The sequence below is a fragment of the Acomys minous genome (genome assembly GCF_964271855.1).
Source record: "Acomys minous genome assembly, chromosome: 12".
NCBI classification, from domain to species: domain Eukaryota; kingdom Metazoa; phylum Chordata; class Mammalia; order Rodentia; family Muridae; genus Acomys; species Acomys minous.
Window position 1 is genome coordinate 74,393,319 of NC_140493.1, and position 22,417 is coordinate 74,415,735.

Sequence of the window (22,417 nt, forward strand, 5' to 3'; positions counted from 1 at the left end):
GCAACTAAGTGAGTTGAGAAAGTGGAAGAGCCAGTGAGCTCTCCGTTGAGTCACCACCAGACAGTAGCAGGGGCGATTGCATCCCAGCGCTGGTTGACTCTGTTCATAGATGTGTGCTTACACATGAGTCTCTGCATGCATGGTGATCTCTCCCTCATCACCCTAAAAGACAGGAGAAGCAGGAATCAGCCATGTCTTGATGCACGGTTTCTCCTTTAATATGAGACAAAGCTGGAGCAATCACCTGGGCTCCCCCTGGAAAAAGGGCAGCCCATCCATTTAATTAAAACCCCAACAAGGCCCCCCGGATCTTCTTTCCGAGGCCAGAGTGTCAGCATCTCTCTTAGCATCTGACTCTCGCTAACCCAAACCTTTGGGCGATTCATTTTCTATATTTATAAATAAGCTAATAAAAAAGATGTGCGACATAATTTCCCAGGAGGATAGAAGGAAGAAGTCTGGATGGGAGACCCTTAATATCTTCTGCTGTCTTGTCTCCAGTGACAGATAACGGCAGGCAGTGAAAAGGATTGACTAGGGAGAGAATAAAGCTTGGGTGGGGACAGCCTTCAAAAATATACCCTTAAGTACCTGACTCAAAGAAGAAAGGAAAGGTGGGGGCAGGAAAGGAAAAAGCATCGCTCAGACTCATGTCCAGCTAGCTAGCTGGCAGCCCTTTTGACTATCAGAAGTCACTGTGTGAATCGCTCCCTTCAGCTTCCCTACTGGATCTTCTGAGAGCTGGTTAATTGGTCTGCTTCTTGTCGCTGGTCCTGTAGTCTTAATTAAGAAAGCAACTGCCACCTCGTGTGTTCCCTGGGGATCGATAACCCTGAGGAAGTCTCCACCTGCCTTGTAGGGGATGGCAAGGATGAGGTGACTGAGGTAGAGACGGAATCAATGGGACTAAAAGGTTGGAACAGCAGGAGAACTCGGGTACCCAGGGACCACCAAGGGGGAGGAAGTGTGGAAAGAGGCCATGACCAAAGGATTTAGGCTTCGGGGATGAATCCAAAAGCAGGGTGGGGGCATGGGGGAGGGGGAGAGCTTGGGAACCATCTTGGAGTTGGGCTCAACTTACGAGGTTCAGTTTAAAGAAGTCTGGACAAAGCATGGCAGTTGTTTTCAGCCCTAACACCCCAAGGGAGTCACCTGGGGGCCTTAAGATGCGGGGATGCACAGAGCTGGGGTGGAGCACTTGCCCAGCATGCAGGAGGTCATAGATTTGACCCCCAGCTCCAAAGCAGAGGGAACTTGCACCCCACACCAACCAAATTAGAATCTCTAAGAAACAGGATCTGAAGGATGAAGTGTTTTTAAAGCTCTAAAGTTCCCAGTTTCCAAACACTATCAAGTATTTTCAAAGTGCCTCAGGCTGCTGCTCAAGGATGGGATGGAACCTCTTTCCCTCCTCAGGCGTGATCCACAGAGCAACAGCAACCGCACCCCGATGATCTTTAGAAACAGAAGACCTCTGCCAGCCTCTGCCCATAGCTATGGAAGGAGACCGGCCAAGATGACCAGCCCATTCACACGCATTAGTCCGGGACTCATTGCTGCCACGCTGTTCTGGCTTCAGAATTGAGGCAGACTGTGCTTGGCTCTGTGCATCCATACAGTCCAGCAGAGTGATCCAACTAACTACAACTCTGGGGAGAAAATAATTGGGCGGGGGGAAACCCTCATCTTTACCATGGGTAAGCTTCCTCCCACCCGCTCCGATCAGTATTTCCTGAGTAACACAGAATACCAACTTCTCATATCACATATACATTGTATTGGACATCTCGAGTGAACTACAGGTGGTTTAAAACGAGCAAGAAGATGCAGCTCTGTGCAAATGCGGCATTGTTTTTATATGAGGGACATAAGCATCCTTGGATTTTGGTGTCTATGTGGAGATTCTACATAATCCCACACCAACAGTAAGGGACAATGGTACTTAACTTCTCTTTTGTTTATGTGTTTGGCTGTGTGCGTAGGTGTATTTGTACATGTGTGCATATCCCTGTAGATGCCGAAGGTGAACCTCAGGTCCTTGCTCACCACACACACTGTTTCTTGAGACAGGGTCTCTCACTGGCCTGGAACTTACCAAGTATGATAGGCAGGCTGGGTGGCTACCTGTCTCTTCGTCTCCAGAACTGGGATTACAAGCATGACTCTCTTTGCCCAGCATTTAAACCTGGCTCTGGGTGCTGAAACTCAGGTCCCCACGTTTTCACAGCAAGCATCTTAACCAACTCTGTTGTCTTACAAACTCTATTTTCAAGACTTGGCTGGAACTCACTATGGAGTTTGGCCTGGCCATCTTCGTGTCTCACCTTCCCAGATGGGTGCCACACTGCTGGGTTTGTTCTTAGCTTCCTCAATACTCGGGTCCTACTCCATGCATAAGGGGTGCAGGGCGCCTACCAGAGAAGCTAAGCACACAGTGGTTTCTCCGAAGAGGGCTCCCCTTCTCCTTCTTAACGAAGGTGGAATCAGATCCATCAAAGAAGCGCTTGTGTCTACATCCCTAATTTTAGCGGGCAGTTGAAGAGACTGGTGTCTGCAGCTCCTGGCTCTGCTCAGTGGCTCTTCCAACTCAGAACGCTGTTTTTGTATCTGTCTACCTCACTGCTAGGTCCTATTCACCTCCTGAACCCAGTTCAAAATTATACCAGGAAATCTGTATAAAGTAACTGTGGATGCCACAAAGGAATCCTTATCTGGTGAACACAGAGGTCGGGAGGTCACACACCTGAGGTGTCTGGGTCCCTGGCTACTGTTTCTGGCTCTTGGAGAAATTCTATCCACTGTGAAGAGGGAAGTCAGGGCCACTTTCAGTATCTGTGAGTTGAAAGGAACTAACATATCACAGAATACTCCAGTGTTCGATTAATTTCCACACATAAGGCTAAGTGCTTTGAAGACCTAATTAGGCTGTGAGCGCCTAGAAAAATAAAACCAACCTTGATATTGTTTCTAGACTTCCTTTATTCTTAGCCTCTTCTGATTAGGGTAATAAAAGGGTCAGGACTCTTCTGTTGTTCGTGCCCTGGGGTTGGGGAGAGGGAGGCTGGGCAGATGGCAGCGATGCCCTCTTAATTTGTGGGCCACTGTGAAGCTGCCCATAGACAGTGCCAGCCCTTTTAATGAGATCTCTTTATTGGCAAGGACATGGGTGAGTGTAAGGGTCACCTTCACCAGGAGTCGTGCTCCGTGGGAACACTAGGGCTCCTAGGCCTGTATTTATGCTCTTACTTACTAGGAGAAAAAGGAGTAAAGAGGAAGGGAGGGAGAAGTGGGGAGATGGTGTGGGAAGGAGTGAGAAAGAGGGAGACGGAGAAGGTGAAAAACTAAACAGTAAATAAAAACCTACAGTTCTCACTGGGTCAACAGAGGAGGACCAGCTTCCTCCGGGCACCAGGCCCTCTCTTGCAGGGAGCTAGGTTCTCTCAAGTTTTACCTGAGGTCAGATCTTTCTGTTGATGGAAACGATCAACACATAAAACATTATTCCATCTCATTTTTTCTTAGCTAGATAAGAACTTTCCAAGTTTTCTGGCGTGTGTATTTGCAGTTCTTGGGTGATGCTTGTACTCCACCCCGAAGCCACACCCAAACCCTGAACTCCATGAGTTCTGACCTCCCATTTGTACCTAAAAACAGAAGCCAAAGGATGTTAAATAATTCATCCCCCAAATCACACAACAAGAATTTGGCCGAGCTCGAATCATGACTGTTGGTGTCCTTTAAGACAAACATTCCAGGTCAGCCAGGGACACAGGTGGTGGAATGAACATTCAATGGGACGTGTACCACTGAGAACAGAGAGGTGTTGTCTCAGGCGGTACTAGAGTACATTAACTAGACAGGGGAGCAAGGCGCGGGGTGGGGGTACCACAAATCTGAGATGCCCTTTTCTGTGCCCACAGAACATCTAAAAGCAGACCAGCAGTTACCTGGCAGAAAACACACTGGGGATTCAAGGCACATACCACCCGGAACTCCCGCTGTTTAAAAGCGTTTGACCTTGCGGAGGCGCTGGTTCTTACCATCTGGGCTTCTCCCCTCGGACAGCTGAGAACTGGCTTGCCCAGATGCCCTAACGTGTAGGGTTATTGTGTTCCTGCTCCTGGAATCACTAATCAAAGTCCTGCAAATCACCTAGCAGCCGGGAGTTCTTACGTGCCTTTGCACGTGTGGCAGCTTGCGCACCTCTCCTTACGCCCCGCCCCCCGCCCCCGCCCCTAGCCTGGTCAAGGCGTCTGAAGGCTTGTTCCACCGCCACCGGAAGGGGGTGCCTCACTCCCCCAGCCTCTGATGTCCCCCCAACTCTAGCTTCTTTTCCCATACCCTGAAGTGCTGATAAGCTCCCTTGAGCCTCCAGTGCGCAAAGTAGGGATACGATTCCCTGACTGTCCACAGCTGGAAAGGAACATAAGGTATTGGCAGTCTTTGGCCTTTCTTCGCTGGGCCTCAGTTGTGCAGGTAACAGTGAAGGTCACATGGCAGGATGGTTGGCAGAGGGGTGTGTAAGAAGCGGGTATGTGGTCGGACAGGCCACACTCAGGTACTTTTCTCACCAGCTCCTGTTGTTTTCTCTCCGCTCTCTTCTTGCTAAAGGGGAAATGAGTCTTTGCGGATCGCTGGCTGCCGTGAAGGCAGCCTGAGCCAACACACAGCCTGTCTGTCCTTCAGCCCAGGGACCGAGACGGAGTCCACCCAGCAGGGACCTTCACATTCTCCAAGTTAGTACAGGATACCCAATTAGCCTACCCCATAAAACCAAGCGGAACTCATTTGCTTACCTATATATTATGTTTTAGGGTCTTTCTACGTGGTCTGGAGTAGTCTGAAACTCATTAGGGCCATTTGAGAGCTTTTTTTTTTCTTTTAAACCTTGCATAATGCCTAGGCCGTGGAGCTAGGGCCTTTTGTTTGCCCGTTTTAAAACAGGGTCTTGATATGTAACCCAGGCTTATTGTGAGCTCATGATTCTCCCACCTTAACCTCTAGAATTCTGGAGTTATAGGCATATGTTACCATGTGTAGTAGTAGTAGTAGTAGTAGTAGTAGTAGTAGTAGTAGTAGTAGTAGTAGTAGTAGTAGTAGTAGTAATAATAATAATAATAATAATAATAATAATAATAATAATAATTTTGAGATGTTCTATCTTTCCTTTATTTCTTTCCATGTGTATTTACTGTTCTGTGATACCAGGAACTGAACCCCAGGCATCGTGCATGCTATACAAACGCTCTGATGTTGAGCCCCACCCCCTCCAGCCTCTGTGTGATACGTTCATCCCAAGCATCTGCTGTACATCACCGCTGCTCTCTGCCCCGCCCTCCGTCCCCCCCACCCCCAGCGCTGCAGCAAAAATATGACCCACACGCTCGCTGCGTGTAGCGTTTATAATCTTCTGCTAGGAGATCTTAAACTAATAATGACACAATAATTACTAAATCAGATTGTAGGAGGGGCTGTGTGGGCTGGCTCCTGGATTGCCCTCCTCCTTTTGGAATGCCCCCCTCCCCCCGAGCAGAAGTGACTCCTCTACGAATCCAGTGGAGGAGCTTAGAAGTGAAACGTGGCCCCAGGTCTTCTCTTACCCTCTGGCTCTCTGGGCACCTGAGCAAGTGAGTAAGAGAAGAGAAGGGAAGAAGATGCTATTTCTAAAACAAAACTAGAACAAGAACAAGGGCGTGAAGCGAACGGTGTGAGCGTGATGGGGTGCGGAGGGCACATTGCCAGCTCTGTCTCCTCCACGTCTCTGTAGTTGGTTCCCTTGACTTTCACTACCTTTCCCTTGGATTTACCGTGGCAACTTTTTGCCTCTACCCACCTCCAGGCCACCTCCATCAAGGTCAGTAGAGAGCTTTCCTGCCTATATCACTGGATGTCTGATTTTTTTTTTCTCGCTGTTTGGATGTTTAGCAGCAACCCCGTCAGAAACAACCACCAAAACATGTGGTCCAAAGATTGCCTAGTGTCCTTGGGATGCAATATCACCAACAGCTTAGAGATGCTACGCACTTGAGCTTGACATTCTGTGTTCTTCCCGGTCTGACTCCAAACTGCCTTTCAGCGCATCCTTCCTCCGTCCTCCCCCTCCCATCTAGCCTCCCACCCACGACCATGCCTTCCTGACAGAGCCCAGCTTTTCTCCCTGACATCAGCCCTGCTAGGCTCTCTGCTCAGAATGCCATCTCTCTTTCTCTTAATCAAGCCCTGACCCCTGCTACCAGGCTCCTACCAAAAACTTCCCCCAAGGAGTTAGTTCCTCAGATCAGTGCTCCTTACTGCCAAATAGAGAAAAAGAAGCCACCCGTGATTTGCATTGCATCAATGGTGACATGTGCCTGATGCAGATGGAAGGCCAGAGACACAGCTGGAATGTCTTGCTGGAATCCCACAGCCAGATGGAGAAAGAGATGAGTCTCAATCCTGGGGCACAGAATTCCCAGGTTAATGGTCTAGGCAGCCTCTCCTGATGAGGCACTTCTCACCCATGGGAAAGTCAGCTTGTGTTGTCATAGGGTCACCAAACTTATCTCCATCACAGGATTATTCTCTGTGGAATTGAGGTGAGGGGGCTAGGCAGACACCACCTAAGGGGCAATTCTAAGCCTCTCTGTGTTACAAAAACAAAACAAAACAAAAAAAAAACAAAAAACAAAAAACAAACAAACAAAAAAACCCAACAACAACAACAGTGCTTTTAGTTTTTGGAGGAAAGATAATCATTCAAACACAAAGCATTCTCACTATGACTCTCCATCCATCCCACCGTGAGGCCTGAAATACATGCTGTCAAAATTGAACCCGAAGCCCAACTTCCCAGAAGGTTAACATAATGATTTGCCTCGCATCCTAGCTGCATGGTACATCATGCCTTCAGATCGCTCCCCGGCATCATTCCTCAAATTCAAACGCGAACCAGAAGCGACAAATGATTCTTGTAATGTGCTCTTTGACACAAATCATTTCTGATTGCTCCAGACCCTGGACAACCTTGAGCATGCTGCATCAAGAGGCGCGAGAGAAGTCTTAGAAAACGAACAGGTTCGACTTGCTGAAGAGAGCCCTCCGCGCAGGAGGCGGTGGCGTGTGTGCTGATTGCCAAACAGATCTGTTTTTCAATGAGGTAAGTCTGTAGGGGATTGGATGGGTGTGTATCTCGTCCCAGAACATCCAGAGCAGGCTTCCTGGCGTTTGAAGATGCTGGTAAGACAATAGACATTCCCAAGTGGTGAGCTTACAGTTGAGGCCCTCCACACAGGGCATCTGACTATTCTCCAATAAGCCTTCATCGTTATCTCTCCTTGACAGAGGAGGATGGGGGAACTTGGAGAATTGCTTTGGCTTTGCCTAAAGATCTAACATGTTGCTATGGTCCAGGTCTGGAATGAGAGTCCCTTGGCTCCAAAGCCCTCGCTGAGAAGTGAAGGGCCTCTTCAAGGCATAAAGATCTCTCAGAGTGTGTTTTGAGATCATATCTCATTCTCTGTAGATACTAGACAAAACCTTAGAGTTGAGAAATAAAGCATAGTGTTGATAGAAAATAGGCTTGTTGGAAAGTGGTGGACGGGAAGCACATGACTACTCCTCCCTGGCTGGGTGCAGTGGCGCACACCTGTAATCCCAGCACATGGTTTGCTGTGAGTTCGAGGTCAGCCTGGTCTACAATGTGAATCCAGGACAGCCAAGGCTACACAGAGAAACCCCTGTTTCAAAACAAAACAGAAAAAAAAACCCAAACAAACAAAAAATAACAACAAAGAAAATACTACTCCTGGTCGATGTGTTAAGCATGGTAGACAGCAACCCTTTCAAAGCATCCTTCCCTTCCCTTCCCTCCCCTCCCTTTCCCTTCCATTCACTTCCCTTCCCTCCCCTCCCTTTCCCTTCCCTCCCCTCCCCTCTCCTTCCCTCCCCTCTCCTGCCCTCCCCCTTCTATTCCCTTCCCTTCCAAAATAACTAATGCAGACTCACACCTCTTTTCTAGCCTCCTCACATGCTATCAGTGACACTTTTTAATGGACATCCACTCAAGTTAGATCGAGTCATTGATAGATTTCAGGACTTGTTTTTTGTTGTTGTTACAGCAGCTAGCATTTCTCTGACTAATTAGAAAAGGCAATGTGTTCTTTCAGCTGTGTGTTTTCTTGGCTAGTATGCCATGGAGCTGCTCTGGGATTGTTTAGATTTGTGCAGATTTTAGAAAAATTTCTCCCAACTCCCAAACCCAGCCCCCCCATCAATAAAAGGCATATAGTCTCCCTCTTAAGCCAGGGGAGGGGATTGACTCAACATTCATAATTCTGAGCCCCATCCAGAGCTGGCTAACTTCTTCAGTCTTCCCATCCCAGTAAATGACATTAGCTTGTACTTGATGGCTTGTCAGTCTTTCTGGACTTCATCCTTTCTTTTTTTTTCTTACATCCTGACTTTCAACACCTTCTGAAGAGTGTACTAAAAACTAAATCCAACGTATACTGGAACAGACTCATACCAACCATGCAGGGGCTTGTACAAATTGTTGGGAATACTGCAAACCAGTCGATTTCATGGTGGGAGACTGAGGCAGCTCATGGAAAGGATATTTATACCATAGAAGTTAGCACGTCCTAACTAACAAGCCAGGGTCCACACATCTCCATATGGCTGGTGTTGTATGCCCCAAACACCCACTTGATATAGTCCACCACTGCCCCTGCTAGTACTAGCCACATCCAAGTTAAAGCCACAGGCAGCTCACCCTATAATGTCAATAATACAGTGATGGTCTCTAGACAAACGATTATGGCTTTTTTTTTTCTCTTGCCTAGCCAATGTCCTACAGAGTAACGATTGTGATTTTTTTTTTAATGTAAGACCACATCATTCACCCACCCCAACTTCTCTATCGCATCTCTTTGCTCTTAGTGTAAAGTTAAAATGTCTTTCTGTAGTGCACATGACGTGAGACCCTCTTCCCTTCCTGACTCGGCCACCCTATCCCTTTACTCCCTCTTCCATATCTGCCGCAGTGGTCCTATTTTCTGCTTTGTATGGCGGGCTTATCCTGGCTTCAGGGCTTCTGCGCTGCTGGAGCCCTCCACTCAGAAAGCTCATCCCCTTCCTCCTTACGTGATTCTCTGCTTGCCACCATCCCCATTTCTGCTGAAGTATCCTCTCTTCACAGAGGCCCTCCTCCAGCTGCCTAACAGGACCACCAACCCTGACTCTTCCGTGAAGTTACGTTATGCATTTGTTTGCTTATTTGCAAGTGGTGCCTGCCAACTTGGTTAGACTGAACCCACGGAAAGGAGACACATTTCTTGGCTGACTGTTCTTTCTGTGACTAGACCAGTGCCCGACCCCAGCCGCAGATGCCCAACACACATCTGATAAGTGGGCAAACACATCACCTCGTGCCCAGTCTGATATTCCCCAAAGTAGCCAAATCAAGGGCAGAAGGTGCTAGGTCACAATATGGGCTTAAAGTTGCAGGGACTGGCAGGCCAGCTGGACAATAGCAGTGCTGACTATGCCCAAAGAATAGAGAAGAAAAACGGAGGCCATAACACAAACAGTATTGTAAAGGTCTAAGAAGTTGATAGGAAGCAATGTGAAAACCTGATTTCAAATGAATATCCGTTAATGGAGGGCCGAAGCAAGAGCTTCTCAGACTAAGATTTGCCTATGGCCCCCTTGCTGGGCTGTCAGGGAAAGAGAGAGAACCAGTCCCCGCCCACAACTTGCCGGCTATATGACTTTGGATGAGTTCTTTATCATCTCTGAACCTACGTATTCTTTTTGTGGGATGAGGATTAATGATGGCCGCCTATGGCTGGCGTGAGCATTGAAAGGATAGATGTACCAAAGCCTCCATTACAGGGCGCGCATGCCACAAATGTTGAATAAACGCTGAGCAACTGCCAATTTCCATGCCCTTGCCGCCTCGCCGCCTGCAAATGATCACTCCTTTTCCTGTCCTACATTCTTTGGTTGGATTTCAGAATGAGAAGCTGCAGGTGTTGAATCTAAAAGGTTGTTAGCGATGAAAAGCACGAGCGCGTGGGTCTCGCTGCGTGACCCAATGGGCAGAGCTGGGTTAACTAATGAGAGGGAGCCAGGAGGTATGCAAACCTCTGTGCAGACATGGCCTTAGGAAGAAACTAGGCATTGCCCTCATTAGCCAGGGTGTCAAAATGGGATTCCCAATTAGCTGGTTACCCAGAACACTTTTTTTTGGGGGGGGAGGCTTACAAGAAGAAGGAGGAAATCAAGATGGAGAGAGATGGGGGGGGTGACTCATTACAGTAATGCAGTCTGTACCGAGAGGAAAATCCAGTTCCCATGAGTCACAGGCCTGCACTCTGTACTCACCTTCTGCTCTCTCTCATGTCCCTTCCTAAAGGGCCATCTGCTGCTTCATACTACAGCATCCTCATCCTTTGTCATCCATACGTAGTTGACCAATGGGAAAAAGAGCCCTGCTCCCATAGAAGAAGAGTGGGCACGGGGAGTGGGGGGAGGGGCAGGGAGGGTGATACTGAGAAATAGGTATATGACTAGAATTGCAGAATCCATGTTTAATAACTAACATTTATTGGCAAAAGGAATGGCAAATCTTCTCGAGGGGGCTGTAGGCATATTTATGTGTGGGTGAGTGCATGCATGTGTGTGAGCGTACATGTCCCTGTGTGTTCATGCATGTGGAGACCAGAGGTCAATGTTGGATGTTTCCCTCAACTGCTCGCCACTTTATTTCTTGAGATGATAGGGTCTCTTGTTGAATCTGGATTCTTCTATTTGGCCAGCCCTGGATTCTTCTGTTCCCACCTCCTCAGTGCTGGGATTACAGCTGTGTGCTGCCATTGCCAGCTTTTTAATGCAGGTGTGATGTAGGTGTTATGGCTCCAAACTCGGGCCCTAATGCATGCACAGTAAGCATTATTACTGACTGAACCATCTTGCCACCCCAGAATTGACATTTTAAAAAAAATAATAAAATCTATAAGGTACCGTTTGGCTTTCAAAGCACATCTAGACCCTTTTTGTCATTCAGCCCCCACCAAAAGAGGCTATGGGTGGACACAGAAGAGACTATTGTCTTTGCTTGCAGGTGAATGCAAACACTGAGACACTCAGAGAGAGGGGAGAGAAAGAGGGGGGGGATGGAGAGGGAGAGAGAAACTTCCCCCTGCCTCTGATGAGCCTTGCAGGGAGGATCTGAGAGGAGGTGACTATTGGTCACCATCACACACACACACACACACACACACACACACACACACACACACACGCACTCCAGTCACCTGGCAATGCAGTCTGCAATACCACCCCCCACACTGCCAAAAAAAAAAAGGTTAATTTCTCATGAGCAGATTCCTGCTCAGACCCAGCATGTGCCTTGCATTTTAATGGGCCCTAGTCGCTCACCACTTGCAAAGAGGTCAAGTTGCCAAGTGGACAACCAGATGGAGAGTCCTTCTGGACTTTCCTTGGGGCCAGACAAGGTAGTACCTACCCATCAGCTCCTAATTCTCTCACCTTAGCATAGTTCCAGAGCCTTCCATGATAATAGCTCACTTCTCTTGAGTCCCACTTGGGGCTCTCGGGCTGGCTTCCAAAGTGGAGGGAGGCCACAGAGGCTAAGAGCAACAGCAAGACAGCGCCAAGAGAAAATGCTTTTCTATTTTCCAAGAAAACACAGAGAAGACTGGGCATGGTTGGACCATGCTCTCAATCCCAGTGCTAGGGTGATGGAGGCCGGAGGATCAGGAGTTTAAGATCAGCCCTGCTAATATAGACAGTTGAGTCTAGCCTGGGCTACATAAGACTGTCCCAAAACAAACAACAACAGCAAACACACACACAAACACAAACACACACACAGAATTTGAATAAACAAACCTTTGAAACAGATCTGTTATGCTGCCAGATCACTGTGTACATCATATGTACAGGACAGACACAAAGGCTAAAAACACAGCCCACGCACCTGGAGTGTTATGGCCCTCAAAGCACATTTTCAATTGCCTGCTGCTTTATTCTCACAGGAAGCTGGCACAAACCTAGGCTAGCAGATATGTCTTTGGGGGCCTCATAGTGCCAAGGGCCAGGCCCTGCCTTGGATCTTATGGGCCAGCCAGGGAGCCTGGCATGTTGCAGGGAATTTGACTAGACAAGATGGCACTTCTGAAGTGCCACAGGGGAGTGTGCTGTGGGATGGGGCTTGCCCTGAGGGCATCACAGGTAGGCTCAAGTGGAGCCAGCCCACTGAAGGCTTGGCCAGAGAAGAGGGCTAAAGACCAAAAGAGCTCAGCACACAGAATAATTTATAAAAAGTGCCACAGACTGATTGCCAGCAGTCATAGCTGTCACAGCTTGAAGTCCCAGTCAAAGCAATGGCCAGGTGGATGCCTTTGACGGACCCTGCTCCTGCCAATTCTCTATGTCTTCACACTACTGCCCCTCTGCACAGAACTACCTTCGTTCAGGAGCCCCACCCTCTCTGAGGACATGAGTCACAGCGGCTAGGGACCCACTCCCATGACCTCATCTTAATTTGATCATCTGCCAAGGCCCTGGTCCCCAACAAGGTCCTGCTCACAGGAGCAGGTACTGGGACCCCAGCATCTTTTGGGAGAACAAAACTCAACCTAAACCTTTCAGAGTTGAGGGTGGCTCAAGATTGAAGGGGGAGGGTGGGGAAGTTAGCGGCTACGCTAGGACCTGTTCAGAGAAGGCTCTAGACCCATGGGGGAGACTCTGAAATGTATTAAAAGCTTGGAAAGAACATCTTCCTGTCTCTTACCAGGAAGACTCTCCCTCAGGTACATCCTCACAGACCCTCACAGACCCACACAGTTTCCCAAAGGCGTGTTCCTGGGGTGAGGCTGAGGTGAGGTGGGTTCCTATTGTAGGCACCAACTGAGGGCAGGGACCAAGGCTTCTCACTCCCTTAGATCTCCAGCAGAGGCCTTGCTGAAGAAATGTTTATCACCAGATCACACGGAGGAGGTCAGTGTCTGCCGGAGCTGAGCAGACCTGCCTCATTGTTTCCGCTCTTCCTGCAGCATTTCCCGCCATTATTGCAGTACACACGAACACATTCCCTCTTGCACATATTTATACATCGACTCGACTTAGAAGAAATGTGCATTTCATCCTTTAAACCCGGAGACCTTCACACTGTGTTCTCCCTGACTCCTGAATCTTACAATACATGGTTTGCAGAGTAGACCTGACTATGGGGTTTGTTGCTTTTTCTTAGGGTGGGGAGTAATTGACAAGCCCTTAATGTGGAAGTAATAGTATTGGTTTTGCCATCTACGAGCTGACACGTTTACCACTTGAAATGAGGTCTATGTAACCTCAACCTTGTTAGATGCTGTAAAGCTTAACGGTCTGCTTCCAGAATTTAAGATTTGCCCGAGTGAAGTCTCTCTCCTTCCTTCTCGCTCATTTATCTTTTCCCCCACATGAGTTTTTTCCTAGGAGAAGGGGCCTTTGTAGCACTGTATTTTTGTGTACATGTCTGTGTATGTGTGTGCATGTCTGTGCATGTGTGTATGTGCACCCGTGCCCATGTGTGGATGCCAGAGATCAACATAATGTGTCTTCCTCATCTTCCACCTTAATTTTTGAGATGGGGTCTTCCACTAAAGTTTGATGGTTCAGCTGGATGGACTGGCCATTAAGCCCCAGGGACCCAGCTTTCTGCCCCTTCCCTCTGGCAGCACAGAGGTCACACAGATGCACACCGTCAAGCCCAGATTTCATGTGGGTACTGAGATCTGGACTCAGGTCCTCAGAGGACTCTTCACAAAGACAGGAGGAGGTCAATTCATATAAAGCACGCTACCGCTCCCCATGGTGCGCTAAACCCTCCATTTATTTTTGCCATGAGTCTAGGTTTAAGCATGAATGTAAATCAAAAGCCGCCTCAAATCAATCTTCCATCCATGTGCCGAGGACTGTGTTCAGCCTCTGGGCATCTCAGAGGCCCGCCCCGCTCAAAGTGAACTTCACCTGGCCGTCTCTTCCTTTCCAGAAACTTCTGTGGGATGGGTCATGTGAAACAGTGGAGTGAAGGCTGAATGCAGAGACTGAAAATGGCTGAGGCTGCGCCTCCCTGGAGCCTCTTTTCAACATTGTTTTCATTAGAATGATGGCTTCAGCCGCAAACAATTGACCGGCCGTGCAATCCTGTCATCCCAACAACTGATTAGTTCCTGGCTAGTGAAAGGTCCTGCAGTCCCTGGGATCATGCAGGCAGCCATAATTGAGTGTTCATTTCCTGCCCAGCTCTCTGAGTACTTGGTGCATACGTTTCTTCAACTGAGTCTTATTTGCGGACTTGTTATCTCCATTCACATTTGAGGAGCTCAGTTAAAGATCCAGTGAAAGAGGTTAAGTACCCATAGCACACAGTTATTGGGAAGAAGAGCAGGGATATAAACCCAGGCCTGTTTTACTCATTCAGTTACACTAAAAATAATCAGCATCATCAAGGTATAATTCACTTAACGTTTGTACGTGTGTGTGTGTGTGTGTGTGTGTGTGTGTGTGTGTGTGTGCCTGTGTGTGTCTGTGTGTGCATGTGTGTGTGTGTGTGCGTGCATGTGTGTGTGATTGTGTATGTGTGCACGTGTGCGTGTGGGTGCGCGTGCGCACGCGCGTGCGCATGTGTGTGGTATCTATGTGCATGTTTGTGTATGGAGGTGAGTGCATATGCACATATGTGTGCACGTGTGGAAGCCAGAGGTTGACTTCAGGCATCTTCCTCAACTGCTCTCTGCCTTATTTTGTGCGATGCACTCACTCAGTTATCGTAATGTTTACTGCTTTGATTTGACCTGCTGGCCAGAGAGCCATGGGATTCGTCCTTCCTCTGTTGAGAACACAGGAACTTTTTAATGTGGGTCCTGGGTCTCAAACTTAAAGTCCTTGTACTTATGTGGCAAGCAATTTGCCTGCTAGGCCACCTCCCCCGCCCCAGGTTTATGTCATTTAAGTGAATAGCTCACTGAGGCAAATGTACACAGATGTGAAACCGCCCTACAATCAAGCAGGGGAATGTTTTGCTAATCCCCATTGTCTCGCAGCTCCTTGTGGTCAGTCTTTCTCCCAGCTGCTATGCCAGCTCTGTGGGGTGGGGGCTGGGGGGAGGAGGAGGGGAGGTCTGTTCCTGCAGCTTCATCTCTTAGGGCAATGGTTCTCAACCTTCTCAATGCTGTGACCCTTTAATACAGTTCCTCATGTGGCGGCGACCCCCAGCCATAAAATTAGTTCATTGCTACTTCATAATTGTAATTTTGATGCTGTTATGAATCCTTATGTAAACATCTGATATGCAGGATATCTGATACGTGACCCCCCCCCTTCGGAGGTCGTGACCCACAGGTTGAGAACCACTGGCTTAGAGCATGCCAAATAGATGGAGTTCTGTCTTCCTTGGCCTCTGATTTTGTTTCACTGATCAGACTGCTCCAGGCTCATCTGCACTCTCACCACCTGTGTCATTTGTCAATGCTTACTGTTGCTGAGTGTTACCCTCTGTGACTGTACCACACTTGGTGTCACCTCCATATGTTAATAGCGGACATTGAGTGCTGCCAGGTTGTGGCAATTAGGAAGGCAGCAGCTGCAAACACTTAAGGACAGGTCTTTGCACAAGGATGTATTTCACCTCTCTGTAGCGGGTAAATGTGCATGGTGGAGAATTTCTGAGTCTTAGGTCAGGAGCATGTTTAACATAAAGAAGCCAACAAGTCCATTTGCAAAACAGTCTACATCTCTTTAGATCCTCATCCACGTTGCATAATTTTTTTTTTGTCCTGCTTTGGTTGCATTTAAAAATGTTGGGCCGACATCAACCTTATGCTGAGCTGCTCTGAGATGCATCGAGGAGAATAATGAGTGAGCACCATGCACCATTGAGTCTGAGACGCCATCGTCTTTAAGATGTACCACTTACTTTACATGCCATTAAGAAAGAAAAGGTCTGGCCAACAGTGGCCCAGTGGCTTCCTATCACTTAGAATAAAAGCATTCAATTCATGCTAAAATAGCCTGTGTACCACTCCTGTGTGCACATGAGATGAGAAAACAGAAATGGTGAGGGCACAGCTAGAACAAATCCGCATTAGAGTTTTCAGCATCTCTTGTGTGTTCTGAGTATTCAGGGTACCTGTTTGTTCCACACACCATCTCCCTGTGTGCCAGCAGCTTGCTGAGGTGGTATTGTGAATGCACGTGTGTGTGTGTGTGTGTGTGTTTTATCTGGAGGACAGCCCCAGGTGTTGTCGGGTCCCAGCCCTCATTGAGACAGTCTCTCTGTACTTTGGGACATGCCATGGCTGGCTGACTGATGATTCCCAGCCATCTTCCTGCCTTTATTTCCCAGCAAAGGGATTACAAACACGAGCCACCACTTCTGCCTTTATTTTTCAAACCTGGGTTCTAGGGAATCGAACTCAGTTCCCCCTTGTTTGCACAGCGAGAGATTTACTGGCTGAACCTCATCAGCTTGAGACCGTGTTTTGAAGAGTATGTTCCGTTTCTCTCTCCAGAATTTTCCTTCAAGCAAAGCTCTTCATCTCACTCACACTGATCTCTCTCGTCTCAGCTGGACTGTGCGTGTCAGAAGTTAAGCACCTTCTGTTCAAACTCAGCAAAGAGTGTGCTTTTGACGGTTGATGTTTGAAGCCTTAAAGGTAGCCCTGTTCAGTAAAGGGATTGGCCACGCCCACCTCTATGACTTCAAATTGCGTCATTTGTCTTGCTTTGGGGGTGACCGTAGCTCCTGCCTTTAGCAGATGTTGATTTTATACATAAGAAATACATATAACCCAAGCGAGGTATGAGCAGCAGAGCAGTAAGACACCAGGTCTGCACATGCGCATAGTGAGCTAAGTGTCTCATAGCTGTGATTAAAAGACATCGTCACTTATAGGGAAAACCCGATCTGGGGCTATTACAATGCAAAAGAACTGTACATCTTAGGACTGATGAACTGTTACATATTTTGCCCCAAACACAGCTTTCTGCTCTGCTCTGCTTTGTTCATGTCCCTCATTCACTGACACGGCCCACTAAATGCATCCACTCGGTCTTAGTTAGACACCTCCTCCCTTCCACAGCCACCTCCAGCCACAGTGCGTCTTCCTTTTCAAGCATTTCTATCACTCTCATTCAATGCCCCATTCTCTCTCTCTCTCTCTCTCTCTCTCTCTCTCTCTCTCTCTCTCTCTCTCTCTCTCTCTCTCTCCCAGAAGCAATTGCAAGTATCTTCCCCCTTATCTCTCGCCTTCTGGATACTTCTTCTCTAGTCAGTCCTGTTCGTTGCCCTCGGAGTAATCTTTCTACTCCACAAATCTGCACCTGTCATTCTCCTTCTCAAGCCTCCTTCCTGCATCCCCATTACTAGAAGAATAAAGTGCACATTCCTTAGCCTAGCATCCGATTTCTCTGTCTTCTGGGTCCTGTCTGTCATCCTGCTGTCATTGTTCACCATGTTCCCTCCAGGAGCATTCAATTGCTTTTGTTCTCCAAGGGGACTTTGGTACACACACATATCACACACACACACACACACACACACACACACACACACACACACACACACCTTGGGACTTTCCTATTCTGGGAATCTGCTTGTTTATCCAGAAGTCTTTGTCTTTGGTCCCTGCTGTTAAGGGCTCATTCTGGCTATATAGAAGGTGCATTTATGGGCAGAATTTTCTCTTCTTTATAAATAGCTTGTAATAGTTTTATATGTACATATACTTTATGCATATATACATACCAAAACCCCACAGTTCCATGTGTGTACACATAGATAGACATATCTATCTTACACTTTTTTTTTTTGTTTCTTTGTTTGTTTTTCAAGACAGGGTTTCTCTGTGTAGCCTTGGCTGTCTCAGAACTCACTTTGTAGACCAGGCTGGCCTCGAACTCACAGAGATCCGCCTGCCTCTGCCTCCCCGAGTGCCTTCTGTGTGTTTTCTCAGTGCCCGCTTGTCTGTCACCCATGCCGTCTTTCACTGTGAAGTGGTGTTGGAGGGCAACCCAGGCTTATGTCAAAGTCTAGAGTGCTAACCACTCCACAGTGGAACTAGCCCAGGCCTATTTTGATAATTAACTTTAACTGCACAGCTTCATGTCAGCATCTTGGAGGCCCCTGGGCATGATGAAACAGACCTAAAACTAGGCAATCCTAAGGCAAACTGTGGCTGTCGCTTCTCACCTCTTACATCGGACACACGACATAATCTCTCTTCCTTGTGTTTCTTTAAACAAAATTGTAATTAAAAAGTATTCCATAGCCCACACCAACTCCTCCCAGACCCATCTCCCCTTCCCTACACAACATAGTTTGTGGGGTTTTTTTTCCATCAAGACCAATGGTTGCTGCCCAGATACTCTTAGACATGTGGTTTCCTGCTGAAACCTACACTCTTAGAGAAACTTGCCCTTTTTCTCCCATCAGGTAACAGTTGCCAGTGGCTCCAAGTAGGGGTGGGATTTCATGCCCACCTCCCAACTCCATGTAGGGATTTGGTGTGGCTTGGGCAGGCACAGGTCTTGTCCATGCTGTCACAAGCATGGGACATATATGAGTCCATATATGCAGCTGCCCTGCTGTTCCCAGAAGACACTATTTCTCCCTGTGGTCATCCGCTGCTGTGGTTCTTATGCTCTTTGTGCCTCTTCTTCTACAGTGATGATCCCTGAGCCTTGGGAGGAGGGAGGAGTTTTGCTTTTTAAATGGCCCAAAACCAATGTAAACTGCCAGGTACCTGGTAGAATGCCTCCTGAAAGAGAAGGATCCGGAGGAAGCTGCTATTCGCTCTTCTCGGTACCATATGCCATGCATGTGTGTGTGCGTGTATGTATGTATGTATGTATGTCTGTCTGTATGTATGTATGTATGTATGTATGTATGTATAGCTATAGTGTTTCCAACCCTGTGGTCCTCAAGAGGGATCCGAGCACATATGTTTCTAACAAGTTCTAGGGTGGCTTAGGAGGACCACCCTTTAGGGAGGAAATGCTGACCTGAGAGAGATGGCAGAGCTTCAACATGAAAACAACCATGGTCAGAGGGTAGAGCAGCCCTGCCAATCAAGTACCCCCCAGCATGACCCTATTAAGTAACTAAGACATAAAGTCTTGAGATTCAATCTATTTTGATGAGCCTCTGCATGTTAAAGCAAGTCAATCATTTGCAGTCTTAGCCACATCCTCGTGGGGCTGGAGTTTAATCCTGAAAGCTGTGCTTCCCCTGACCTGGACCTAGCATTGTAATCCCTCATGTTCTTCCAGGATGTATGATCACTGGACCACACCACTCACAGATGGAGAGTCCTCATCACCTCCAAGCTTTCCTCTTCCCCACTATTCGCTTTAGTGAGCCATTCTATCCTGGAGTAGCCAGGAGCTGCCTCCATCCTTTGCATGTGGCAGTGCAATCCACGGCCTCTTCCTGGCTGAGGCAGCTCAGCCCCTCTGTCTGAGTCATCATTCTTGGTTGCTGCCGTTGACAAGCTTCTGCACATGCTTCTCCTGTCTGAGGACCCTTGGCTCCTTCCATGAGGGAATGAGATGCTAGACCTGACTTATCTCAAATCTTTAACTTCTTTTAAAATCTTCAATTGTGCCCCCCTTCCCCCAAGGCCATGAAACCAAAGCTACAATGTTGGAGTGTAAAGAAGATGTTAATGCAAAGCTTCAAAGTGTCACTGACAGCGTGAAAGGGTCTCTGGGCAGCATCACCAATCGCAGATAGGCATACGACACGGGTCAAATACTCCCAGCAAAGTTCCTGGGGCCCTCTCTTGTCAGAATGTGGTCTCTCAGACATAACAAGGCCATTGTGTGATAATTATATGTAAGGATGTCCAGGAAACACTGGGGGACTGCTGCTTCAATAAGCATCCGAAAGCTCAAAGCAGGATCCATGCCATTAACTCAAATTACATGAGCAATAACTTCGCTGTGGCTGTCCTTCTCTCAGCCGTATCAAGGGGGAAAAAAGGGCCCTTTCATTGGATTATTAAGAGGATTTAATTAGCATGGGATATTTTACAGGCAGACAGCCTATGACAGAATAATTAAAATATAGTTTGTAGAAATGAACATAATAGGTTACTAATTATCGTGTTTCGTTTTCCTTTAAGGGCTAAAGATGTGCTCAGGGGAGCACTGTTCTACACCACAGCATATATCTGAGTGCTCAGCTAGGTGTTTAATTAGAAACGAGGATGGAGCCCTTCACCCTGCAAGTCTAGAAAACTGGACTGTAAGCCAGAAGGAGCAGCAAGCAAGGGAATCCACTCTACACTGGGTATGGAGTCAATGGGAGATGGCAGTGGTGGGTGTACACTACACTGGGTGTGCAGTGAAAGGGAGACCACAGTGGGTGGGTGTACACTGGGTGTGCCATGGGTAGGGCTGGCCGACTGAAGGCCTGGGTAGGAGACAATATATAGGGCTGGGAGTCTACATCCTGTGTGATGCTCAATGCTCTCCTGCTTTTCTCTTAATTTACTCTCATCTCTTCTGTGCATAGCTTTTCACATCTGCCTTTGCCATTCCCTAAACACCACATGTCCCCTGTTTTGATAGTCATGATCTGTGCCTTAGACCAGCTTTCTGAGACTTACTTCCTTTCTCATTCTGTTTCAGCTGTGCTGGGACCCTTTTGAAATACATATCAAGTATGTAGCCATAGCGGTATCTTTGCACATGCTCTCTCTTCCACTTGGAATCTCAACTTCCAGATGGGATTTATCCTTTACATCTCAGCCCACATGATTCTCAAATCCCCTGCCTGGCCACTCAATCTGGGATCCCTGTTTTCCATTAAATGACAATCTTTTCTTTCAGTTTCCGACGCAGCACTGTGGAACTCTTTCTGGAGTTCATTGGTTTGCATCACAGTATATGCTACAAGAGTCAGAACTCTGTCTATGTGCCTGATACGGCAGCCCCAGCTCCTGGGATAGGGCCTGGTGTGTGCGAGGCACTCAGCAAACACTTGAGGACTCGGTGAATGACCCTGGGAGTGGAGCAGCGTCTCTGAGGATCCTGCAGTTGCAGTGCTTTACAACTTTCTGATCTCGCAGAGACTCACAAAAGACTCAGCGACTGCCAAAGAGCAAGTCTGGCCTCTTTGTGGCTTCTCCCTGTTTGTGCTCAGCAGAAACTTACACTGCTCCTTCAAGGAAGAGTTCGTGGACTGGAGTCCACCCAGGCCCACAGTTCCCACAATCCCAGATCCTCCATGCATCTGGGGGCACCTCTAGGGTTCACCTCTTTGAAGACTGATCTTCTCTCCTAAGCCTTTGCCACCTGCTCCATCAACCTGTTTCACAGGGTTTTAGTAGGACCAAGACCCTCCCTCAGCTTTTCAAAGCCTGCATCGAGGCTGAGAGGTGTGGGTTTTAAGTGAGGGTTTCAGTGTTTGAAGGAGCCCAGAAACATGGTGCTGTAACAGCATTGTCCTGAGTTCTGAGTCTACCATTCTGAGCCCCTCCTGTAGGGACACCTAGGAAATGCCACTGTTGATGATGACATAGCAGGATCTAACTCTGTTTTCCCAAAGGAAGTAGCCAACCCTCTCCCGCCATGCTTCTGCCTCTCTTCTAGTCTGGTCACTGTTTCCTTCCATGTCTTAGTGACTTGGATATGCTAACTCCTTGCCATATGTGAACCACCTTCCTCTCCTGGCATCCTGAGGACCCTGAGCCAGCAGCCAGTTGCACTCTAGCATTTGGACCGAATGTGTCCTTGGGCTCTGTTACTAGCTTTCTGTCTTGATGTAGCATCTTACTCCAGAAGAGTAGAAATTCAGATTTCAGAGATGTCAGGGAAGACTGAATTGGGCCCTTAACCAGATGTGGTGCAGCTCAGAAGAGCTCTGCAGACACCCCAAACCAGAATCCATCTCATTGCCTGTATCCCTTTGTCTCTGTGAGTATGTTATAGGAGGGATGGTTTATGAAGGAGCCCAAATGCTGGAAGGATGGAGGACCACTGTCCTAAGTAACTATGCACTGCATTATTTCTGCTCAAGCTTGCAGCCTCATCAAATGCCGTTGTCAGCCCACTGGTTGCCACTGGGACCTGTGCGACTACAAATGACAAGCAAAGGATGTCAGAGGAAGAGGAGTCAATACGCATGACAAAGAACATGGTGGTATCTCTGTGACATCCAGGGACCATCACAGCCAACATACTGAGTGGGACAGTTATTCCCACTCTTAAGACAAGCAACAGTGACTGCAAAGCTTGGTCGTGTGCTGGCTAAACAGCAGAGTCTTCCTGAGCCAGACAGCCTGGGTTTGGTGCAGGCTTTAAGCTATGTTTCTTGTCTAGAGAAGGGGTAAATGTTTCTCTCATCATCTGGGGGGTAGGGAGGATTGAA

General features: G+C 47.9%; 1 protein-coding gene and 1 long non-coding RNA gene across 2 annotated transcripts in view; one reads left to right on the plus strand and one right to left on the minus strand.

Moving 5' to 3' along the window:
- Positions 1 to 22,417, minus strand: part of ASIC2 (acid sensing ion channel subunit 2) — a 1,061,758-nt gene that overhangs the window by 500,917 nt on the left and 538,424 nt on the right. The window lies entirely within an intron of this gene.
- LOC311578353 lies at positions 6,992 to 20,798 on the plus strand. Its single transcript, XR_014772857.1, has 3 exons — positions 6,992 to 7,135; positions 20,169 to 20,335; positions 20,677 to 20,798. It is a non-coding gene; the product is annotated as an uncharacterized lncRNA (long non-coding RNA).